Here is a 10378-nt window from a genome sequence, read left to right as displayed (position 1 = left end):
GGCAGCCTGTTCCAGTGCCTCACCACCCTCTGAATAAAAAATTTCCTCCTGATCTCTAATCTAAATATACACTCTCTTATTTTAAAACCATTCTCCCTTGTCTTATCACTATCAGCCACTGTAAAAAAGTCACTCTCCATCTTTTTTATAAGCTCTCTTTAAGTACTGAAAGGCTGCTATAAGGTCTCCCCAGAGCCTTCTCTGCTCCAGGCTGAACATCCCCAGCTCTCTCAGTCTTTCTTCATAGGTCCAACAGTCCCTTTCTCAGAACTCTCTGGCATCACAGTACTCCTAAAATGAGATAAACCTGTCACTTCCATGCTGGGTTATCTGTAAAACAGGCCCCTCGTGGCCTCTTTTGTTTAATTACAGTATTGTGCAGTGAAGCAAAATATTAGAGATATGCAGAGACACATTTTAGCCAGTAGTGAAGCAGGAATCACTTTGTATAGAAAGTTCACAGTAAATTTGACCTTACCTTCATTCCTTGTGTTGGATACCAGACAACAGTTCTTCTTCAGTGCTTCAATAATTCCTGTATGAGGATTAATTCTTAAGGATGGAGGATGAGAAGAGCTTAAAAGGAAAAGAAGAGAGCATCATTAGTTTTGGTAGTACCTGTTCTAAGACCTCTCTCTCCCTCCACTTTTGTCCCAACGCATACTCTGTACTTCCTGTCCTTCCTCCTGATTTTTTCCAAGACAAAACCAAGCCATCACTGAGGCTTCTTGTCATCATTGAGGCTTACTGGTGTGCTGGAATCCAGAAATCCAGAAGGACAAAAGGAGGCATGTACCCCATATTCAGGTAGCTAAAGCTATGAATAGACAGAGCTTCCCAGCCCTGTGTGGTCTGCCAGGTACGTGCGAATCCAGGAGATAAGCAAGAGATGGTGAGCCTGAAGGTGTAAGCACAAATGTACTACATGGTGATTAGGTCAGCCTTCGTTTGGGTATTCAGGAAGGATCTAAAAGGTTTCCCTGAAGCAGATTTTTTTTTTTTTTTTTTCCCACTGTGAAGCATTGTCACCAGGGTAGCTCCCAGGGATGACCCAGCAGAAAAATATAAACATATAGAAAGCCAATGGGTTATGCCTTGCTTGAGGGAAGCCTAATATAATGAACCAGCTTTGCTGGCATTTATAATATTCATTTTGTTGTCTCAGTATTACTAAGACCCTTTTCCCAACCCATGCTTGCGGCATGTCAAGCTGGTGGCAGATGCTGTGTTCTTTTTTCCCCTGAGATGCCTTAGAGAATTAAGCAACCGATCTCCTCAGGCAATTGACTTTGTCCCATATTTAAACTGAGTTGCCTAACCCAGGGTCCTTTTTTTTTTTTTTTTTTTTAAACTCTTGGAAAAGAAGAGGGAGTTAGTGACTCAAAAAACAAAAAGTATTTCATACAGTACCAGGTGAAGAAAGCTGCTTCTAGAGAGAGCTCTGGGAGTTTTGCAGAAAGAAGTAGTAACAACTACAACACTGAATTCCCCAGCTGGAAGTGACACTGCTGTGAGACATTACTTTAATGTGCACTCTTTGTCTCTGCTACATTGCCTGTTTCATGCTTATAAATTAATAAGTAAGCTGGCACAAAACATAGCTCACTATTGGCTAGAAACAGGTAAAATTCAGAAACTAAGATTTAAATTACAGTAAAATTAAGCACTATAAATTTTTTTAGAGGAATCTAAGTCTGAAGACTCTCCTATAGACATCTTTTATTCACTTATAAAAATAAATGCAGTCAAGACAAACCACAAATTTATTAATAAACTAAATCTGCAATTCACATTATAAAAATCAATAAAATAGAAGCTATGCATGAGACAATCATGTGGCTTATGATTTTAAATCAGTAATTTTATTATCATTTAGGGGAAAATAAAAGCAAAGACATACTATAGCATTAATAAATCCTACTCTTAGCAGCTGAATATTCCTTGCCTAACTGTTTTGACTTGTTGGAAAACCTTTACTTTTGTGAAGCTTTGCTCTTGGAAAAGTCCCTTAGGCTTTCAAGTTCCCTGGAAGATGTGTTTAGCTCTCACCATTGTTTCCCAAAATTGAGGGTTTTGACATTAATCTGCTAAGGTAGGATTAATCTCATCCACTTTTAGAACTCAGCATTCATAACTAAGGTAATCATGAAGAGAAATGTGTGCTTTTAAGACTCAGCTCATCTGATAAAAGATAGACTTTTCCTTTAGGATGAGAGGAATCAAGTACTAGAAGTATATATTTATCTCCATTGACACAGAGGGAGCCTAGGATTTCTGATTTGGATGCGAATGCAGATGCCCATGGATGCCCACGTAGAAAACTGCATGGGGATCATATTAATCATACCTCCACTGACCAGAAATTAATATAATAATTGTATAAAAATGTTTCAGATCTTTCCCCTTTTCTTCCAGTGTCATGAGAAACATCACTCCCTTTCTGTCCTGGTTTCAGCAGGGATAGAGTTAATTTTCTTCCTAGTGTTGTGTTTTGGATTTAGGATTAAACTAATGCTGATAAACTGATGTTTCAGTTGTTGCAGAGTAGTGCTTACACTAAGTCGAGGACTTTTCAGCTTCTTATGCTGCCCTCCAAAGAGAAGGCTGGGAGTGCACCAGGAGCTGGGAGGGGACACGGCCAGGACAGCTGGCCCAGGCTGACCAAGGACATATTCCATACCACATGGTGTCATGCTCTGCAAGAAAACTGGGAAAGGGAGCCGGGGGGTCAGCCCTTCCTCAGGGACTGACTAGGCATCGGTCAGCTGGTGGCGAGAAACTGCATTATGCATCACTTGCTTTGTTTATTCTTTTTTTTTGTTTTGTTATTGAACTGTCCTTATCACAGCCCACAGGTTCTTTCACTTGTCAATTTTCTCCTTCATCGCACTGGGGGGGCGGGGAGCAGAGGGTGGACTGGGAAGAAGACAGAAGGGAGTGAGTGTTGCTATGTGTTGCTTAGCTGTCTGCCAGGTTAAACCACAACACCCTCCCACTTAGTCCCTCTGTCTTCTTTAATCTTCTGTACTGTGAAATTTCTTGTGGCCCTTTTAACTGCATACGTGTTCTTGTTCTTTTCAAATTGGCTATTATCTCATACAAGACATTTCATATTTTTAGGGCAAACTATAGAAAGCAAGAGCACATTACTAGTCCTGTGATCGAGAACGATTCCAAGGAAGCATTCAACCTAATTCATGGATATTGTAAGATTATCAAATGTTCTGAACCAAACTAGATAGGCATCCTAATGAGGAGACAGAACATGAGAACATTTCCACTGAAGTACCTTGACTGTACTTGTTTTGTGCTAGTTACCCTGAAATGAAAACAGACCTCGTTAGTGTCATCGTATTGAGAAAAGCAACCAGCTCATTCAAAGGTAAGGAGGACTAGAAGTTCAGAATTTGTTAGCATCAATCCAATTTAACCTATTATTAGGAAAGTTGTCTAAGTCTTGGAAAATAGATGATAAACACATACACTCAAGCAGTCATCTCTATTTGTAGTCCCAGGAGTTTAAAAGAAAAAAAAAAAGTAGAAAATGCTTGAGAAGGATGTTAGGTGCACAGAAAGTATGAATCAAATGGTTTGGATTTCATGGAGTAGTAGAATGCATTCTCCTGGAAGAATAAGCCATACTAATGAAATACCCTGTATCACATCAGTAGGGTAAAATGATTTTCTTTGTTAGAAACTACCTGGAAGAAGAAAACTAGACATGCAAGGGAAGATATTCAGAATATAATTAAATTCATACAATTTGAATTCAGCATATTCCAAACATTTTGAAGTAATGTGGCAAAGAAAAGGAAAAGAATAAAATTTTCTTTTACATTTATACCATCGCTAGAAACCCAGACAGTAAGCAAAAGGAATTTAAAACTGCCGTTGACAAGAAGAAATTCAATATAATCGGCATTACTGAAACCTGGTGGGACCATTCTCATGTCTAGAATGTTAAAATCACAGCCTATACCCTATTTGGGAAAGACAATGTAAGAAAAAGAGTTTGAAAGGGTGCTCACATTAGAAGACAATTACTTGCTTTAGAGTTATTGATAACTCAGAACAGCAGGACCTTGAACATATATGGATCAATGAGCTCACTAACAAAACCCAAGAGGAGGTTCTGATGAGAGGTTGTTGCAGACCACAAAACCAGACTAGAGAATACGATGAATTAATCCTTAAATACTTCTCAGTAACATGGGGAAAGAGAGATCTTTTTTTGGAGGTTTCTGTTTTGCAGATGCGTGCTGCAGGTTTCAACTAGCTAACAGTAAATAATCATTAGAGCTTCTGATATAGCGCTTATCTATATTCTAAAACCAAAACACGCTCTACTCAACATAAGGCAACTATTTTACAACAAATCTGATGACTGAATCATTAGACTGGAAGTTGGCATTTATCTAAAGATCAATGATAGCAATCCAATTACATTTAATAGGGGCAAAGAGAGGACAGTCTCAAAGGGCTTTATAGACAGACAGACGGGCTGTACTTCAGAAGTATTAATTTCTAAAAGCTGAGGAAAAGCGTAAACACAACTAAAAGGAGCTCCAAAAACACAAGTGAAAACCTAAGCTCCTAAAAAATACTGTCAGAAGCTTCATTTCCACAGTAAACTTGCCCCCAGATTTGTGATTTATATGTATATATGAGACCAAAAAATAGGAAATGACAATAGATATGTAAATAAACACCAGTTGTTATCAAGCTCGCAACCTCAGAAAGCAGGTAAGGAAAAACAGACGTAGTATTGAACAGATACCTATCAACGTTAATGCAATCAGAAGTATGTAGTGTCAGGTAACATGATTAATGCTCACCTCCATGAGCACCAAGGAGCAGTGACAGGGTGGCCCCAAAACTGAACTGGAGGCCCCCAAGCCCCCGGCCCCATCTCCTCCCAGGGCTGACACAGGAGAGTCATCATCCCACCGTCCTCCAGCTGAGCCAACGGGAGAGGCTCTCCCTTGGGCCACCTCAGAGGCTGGGAGACCTACTGGGACACCTACACGCTTCTTCTCTGTGTGTGGGTCTGAGCACAGCCACCAGCCTGGCACTGGGGGCTGCAGGGCCCACCTGCCTGCGGCCTGCAGCTGGAGAAGCCCACGCACGGCTGCACTGGGCCCAACTCCGTGCACAGCCGCTGCAAGCCTCGAGCCAGAGGGGCTGGGTCTGCTGAGAGACCTGGCTAGGCAGGGGAGAGAGCAGTGGGTCTGCACGTTGGCTATGGGAGGGAACCAAGAGGTCTGAGCCAGCTGCCAGAGAGACCCATCCACTTGTGTGCGTGTGTGTGCAAATTAGGGTTCAGCAGCCAACGACAGTCTGTGCTTGCAAGAAGCGCCACAAACAGGTGGTATGAGTTCCTGGGTGAAAATGGTAGCATTGCCCATTAGAAATTTGGAGTGTTCAAAATATCTCTGTTCTGAATTTGGAAAGAAGTCAGTACACTGTAACCAACTAGTAACCCAGAGGAATGTTAAACAGTACCTACTTAAAAAGAATTATAATTACTGAATCTTATTTTTATTATTTTCATACATGCCTATAAATACATACAAAACTCATCAAAAGAGCACTCTATACCACGTTTGGTTTTCTGTGTTTTTTTTTTTTTTCTTTTTCTTAAAACAACACAATTTTAGAATGCTTTCAACACCAGGAAGTTGGAAGAACACTGCTCAGCAACATTCAAGAAGAAAAACATTCAATAGTGCTGACCTGGATAGACTGGCTAGCCAAACATCAACCCCATGTAAAATTGTAGAAAAATGAATTCAACTAATATAGAATAAGGATAAAGAAATAAAGAATTAAAGACAATAAAAATCACTTTATAGAAGAGAAATCACACCAAGGCTATCACCCTAAAGGAGGAAAACAGATTATGTTTTGTCGGTGAAGGTAGGTTTGAAGACTAACGTTCTTGGATTTTTTTGTAGCATTTGTTGTAGCACTATAAAACATTCCGATTAAAATTATCACTGCAGAATATGCCACACATTAGATGAGATAACAGCTAGCTTGGGCCAAGAAGTACTTGTCAGATGGTGAATATTTGCTGATGGGAGGTTTTTTTTTCAAAGGAGTCTTGCTATGACTGGCAATAGCTCTGATCCTATTCAACATTTTCGTTGATGAATGGATTAGAATGAACAAAATCAGTGACACTTGATTAAATCTGCATCCAAGACAAAGATCGGTGGAATGGTTAACAGCAATCAGAAGAGGGATGACAGGAAAATAAGTTGTCTTAGGACTACTCAAAAAAATATGCTTAAATATATCCAATTCCACAAAATGCATTTAAAACAAAGAATACATGTGCCACCCATATTGTGGTGGAGAACCAGGACAGAAGTGGCTCCAAAATAGCTTCTGCAGAGACAGCCAACAAACAATTCAATATATACTCCTTCGGTAATATTGCAGGGGAAAAGGCTATTATAACTTCTGAACATGTAAACGGAATTAGTAGGACTGATATTGGCATGCTGCCAGCAGGTTTTCATGACCAAATTTTGAGAAAAACATTAGAAAACTAAGGACTGTGGAGAAAAGGGTCACAAAAAGTTGACTTTGAGAGCTGAAAAAAATGCAGTGAAGTGAAAAACTTTAGCAGCTCAAGCTGTTTAGCTTTAGAGGGCCAGCTGAGAGACTTGATTACAGTGTCTAAATACTTTTAAACAGAGAAAATAGGAAGCTCTAAAGGGTTCTTTAATTTAGCAAAGATAGATATAACAAGAACCAAAGCTAGAAATGAAGCCAAATATGAAAAGAGGCAATTTGTAAATGCAAGAGTGATTAGATACTGTGAAAAAAGTATAAAGGAAAGTCCATCTTCATCTTATAATGTCTTCAGATCACGAGTAGATGCCTTTGTGAAACACATTGCTTTGACAGAGAAGTTATTTTTTAAATTAATGTGTTCAGTTAATAGCCAGCCTGGGAATTAGATCCATAGGAAATTTCTATTTGGCCTGCAGCTCTTTTCTTAGGAAAGGCTGGCTCTCTGGCTTGGGAATTGGCCTTCCTGTCCATGTTTTTATTCTCCTGCTTCTCCAGTGGCAGAAGCCCAGCTCTGCTTTGTTACTGCAGGAGGGAGATTTCTGCCATCTGCTGCTGCTCATGGAAGGTGCCAGTTGATCAGCCAATATGCAGGGAGAGGGAAGAGAGATCCTTGCTGCTGTCAGGAGGAGGAAGAGGCTTGAAACCTTCCATAGCCCTGTGGCTACTAAGGTCAGACCTCCTTGCATTACCTCTATTAAGTTACTGAACTTCAAATGACTCTAGCATAGGTATTTTAGTTCATGCCTGAATTTGTGCATAATATCAAGCCTGAGAAAGCAGACTTCCTAACATAGGAAATGTGGGTACCTCATTTATTAAAGGAAAAAAAAAAAAAAGCGAACAAGCTAACCCTTTTTGAAAGACTCTTGGAAAGGGCTTGTCCACCTAACCTAAGTATCTACAGCTAGGCACAGAGGACCCATCTCTGGAGAGAAGCCTCTGTTGCTCTCCATTGACTAGCAGAGTACTTAAGACATTAAATTTAGAAAGTTGATTTGCCAGACATTCTAAAATGTGCAGGCACAAGTTAGATTCAAATTATGTACACAAAATCTCCTCTGAAGGTTGAATCACCTAACAAGATCTCCTACCCTTAAAACCTAAGACTGTGAATATCATTCAAATGAGGTGAGGCAATGCTTATAGGGAACAATAAAACTTTATTTTACCAGACTAAGTGATGTATCACATATATATCACCAATAGTACTACTACTGAAAGAACGAAAGGGACAGAGTCACACCCTCAGCAAATTTAAAGACAAAACAAAGCTTGGTGGAGTGGCTGACACACCAGAGGCATGTGCGGCCATTCAGAGGGAGCTGAACTGGCTCGAGAGTTGGGCAGAGAGGAGCCTCATGAGGTTCAACAAGAGCAAGTGCAGGGTCCTGCACCTGGGGAGGAACAGCCCCAGGCACCAGCACAGGTTGGCGGCTGACCTGCTGGAGAGCAGCTCTGCAGAGAGGGACCTGGGGTCATGGTGGACACTAAGTTAACCATGAGCCAGCAGTGTGCCTTTGTGGCCAAGACGGCAAACGGGGTCCTAGCCTGTATCAGGAGGAGTGTGAACAGCAAGTCGAGAGAGGTGATCCTCCCCCTCTACTCAGCTCTGTTAAGGCCACACCTGGAATACTGTGTGCAGTTCTGGGCTTTCCAGTACAAGAGGGACATAGAACTTCTCGAGAGGGTCCGACATAGAGCTACAAAGATGATTAAGGGATTGGAGCATTTGTCTTATGAGGAAAGACTTAAGCAAGCTGGGCCTATTTAGCCTAGAGAAGAGGAGACTGAGAGGGGATCTTATCAACCTCTATAAATAGCTGAGGGGACAATGTAAAGAGGATGGGGCCAAACTTTTCTCAGTGGTGGCCACTGATAGGGCAAGGGGTAATGGGTATAAATTGAACCACAGGAGGTTTCATCACCATATGAGGAAGAACTTCTTTATGGTTCGGGAGACAGAGCACTGGAACAGGCTGCCCAGAGAGGTTGTGGAGTCTCCTTCTTCAGAGAGAATCAAAACCCACCTGGATGCAATCCTGTGTAACATGCTCTAGGCGACCCTGCTTGAGCAGGGGGGGTTGGATTAGATGACCTCTGGAAGTCCCTTCCAACCTCAACCATTCTGTGATTCTGTGATTTGCAGATTTGGGTTTTGCTTTTTGAAGAGACACAGTAGATACACTTTTTTTTATTATTATTATTTTTAAGCATTCTTTTTGTGCCAAGAAGCTGTCAAATTCAAGTATGTTTACACTATCTCCAAAAATTAGCAGTTGTTTGCAACTTTCTGTTCACAAACGTTTTTGAGGAAGGGCAGTTTTCTAACCAAACATCCATAACAGCATAAAAGCCAGGGCTTCTGTGCATGAACAACAGGATTTGCTACCTACTACTTGTCTTACACTATTTCTTACACTATTTAGATATGCCATCAAGATACACATGACACAAAACAACCTGGCTATTGAGTAGCTCAACTGATCACAATATATTGTATTTTAAAAAAAAATCCAGGCTATCCAATAAGCATTTATGAATAATGTACATGCTTCTGTGCTCAGAAATTGTTCACAACTGATTTGTGAACAGAAAAGAGCTAAATCTGCAATGCATATTTTTTGTAATAACCCACTCAGTCAGAATTACTTCTGGAAAGATTGTTCAGCATTAGCTACTCATCATATCATGTACTTTTAGGGAACATATTATATTTGTAAGTGCTCCATCAAAAAAAAAAAAAAGATAATTCAGCGCTATAAAGTAATTTAGGACATGCTTTTAAATATATGGTGTTTAGGAGGATATCTAAACACCCTCACAATTATAAAACATGCTTCATTGTCCAAATAGGGCTGAGATTTAAGCTGACTCATAAGTGTTAAGCAATCAATTCTTGTAGACACAGCTTCAAAAATGCTTCCATTTTGTCTGGTTGAATTACAAATGAGTTATTTCATTAGCAGAATTATTATTTTGGGATGAACTCCAGAACATTAAAGCTTTACGTTTAACCTCCATTACGGTCCAGAATTGAATTAACCTCTCTTTCTCATATAAAAGTAGCTAATGCACTTTCCTTGTAAAATGCAAATGTCATTATACTATGTTTCACAGAAAGCACTTAGAAAAATTCAATGGAATTATGGTTCATAATATTTCAGTGCATTCAATTAAAACACTGCATTTTAAGAAAATCAGTTTATTTTCTTTCCTATCATTGGTACTGACACTTGGAATAACAAGCTAAAATATCAAATCAGTTTCTCAAGGCAGAAACTCAATGCTGCTGTAACATACATAAGAAAGAAAATCTTCAGAATCTTTTCAAAGTCCCTCTGGTCTTGTGTTTGTTTTTTTTCCCCATTTCCCATTCTGCATTAGAAGACAAATAAGAAAAATAATACATAAATTTGCATGTTACTGGAAGCACACTGAATTAAATTTTTTAATGTTATATAGTACTTACAAATTCAAAGCAGATTTTTGTGATTGCAAGTTTCATCTTTGTTCTGATTGAGAATGGAAAATTTCTACATGTACTGCGAAGAAAAATTCTAGAAAAAACACGTCAATTAGTAATTTCATTGCACGTTTTAATGCTAAGATATTTCTTTAAAATATTAAACAAAAACAGCCAAATAGAGAAAAACAACCAATATGGGAAATGGAAATTTGTATATTAGAATAAAAGAAGAAAGCACCATTAATGTATATTAAAAAGTAGCTAAGAAAGGTCAGACTACCTTTCAAAAGTTGCTCATGGTCAGTTTTATGTACTGTCACTAATATCAGA

General features: G+C 39.4%; 1 long non-coding RNA gene across 3 annotated transcripts in view; it reads right to left on the bottom strand.

The window, feature by feature from the left end:
- Positions 1-477: 477 nt before the first annotated feature.
- The window catches only part of LOC106039515 (uncharacterized), a 124093-nt gene continuing 114192 nt past the window's right edge, over positions 478-10378 (bottom strand). For 2 of the 3 annotated variants that reach the window (XR_010830308.1, XR_001209308.3), the window contains 2 exons: positions 10052-10139; positions 9765-9957 (listed from right to left, as the gene is read on the bottom strand). This is a non-coding gene — a long non-coding RNA (uncharacterized lncRNA). Of the gene's footprint in view, positions 577-9764; positions 9958-10051; positions 10140-10378 lie in introns of those variants that run through there. The other variant, XR_007164806.2, reaches the window with a different exon arrangement.

This window comes from Anser cygnoides, chromosome 3 (genome assembly GCF_040182565.1).
Source record: "Anser cygnoides isolate HZ-2024a breed goose chromosome 3, Taihu_goose_T2T_genome, whole genome shotgun sequence".
Taxonomy (NCBI): domain Eukaryota; kingdom Metazoa; phylum Chordata; class Aves; order Anseriformes; family Anatidae; genus Anser; species Anser cygnoides.
This window is presented reverse-complemented; position numbering and strand designations above follow the sequence as displayed.